This window comes from Sinocyclocheilus anshuiensis, unplaced genomic scaffold (assembly GCF_001515605.1).
Source record: "Sinocyclocheilus anshuiensis isolate Anshui unplaced genomic scaffold, SAMN03320099.WGS_v1.1 scaffold1540, whole genome shotgun sequence".
Taxonomy (NCBI): Eukaryota; Metazoa; Chordata; class Actinopteri; order Cypriniformes; family Cyprinidae; genus Sinocyclocheilus; species Sinocyclocheilus anshuiensis.
This window is the reverse complement of record NW_015558654.1, coordinates 1-419: the sequence shown is the minus strand read 5'-3', so window position 1 is coordinate 419 and position 419 is coordinate 1.

Below are 419 nucleotides of genomic sequence, written 5' to 3'. Positions count from 1 at the left end.
TGCAAAAAAAAAAAAAAAAAAAGTAAAAAATCATATGACTTCACCTCAACAGATCATGTGACGGCAGGATAAATCATTTTAATCGGGATCACAATTTCAGCTTCTCTTGAATTATTCAATTTGCATCTGTGATATTTACCTGCTGGTTATTTATCCTAAAAACATTCCATTTTATTTTGACATTTGCATTATATTGCATTGTTAACAAACCTCCACAAACTTTTATGGTTGTGGTTGCCAGATATGAACAATATAAATCCACCCAGTCAGAACATTTCTCCTAAATCCATACATTTGCTGCCAGTTGTTTAATCAGTCTTCCCAACCTGGCAACCATGTGCATCTTCATATTACATAAAAAGCACTGATGAGCCGAAAATGCCGGCAAAAAGTATAAGTTTAGAAATTTTGCTCCAATA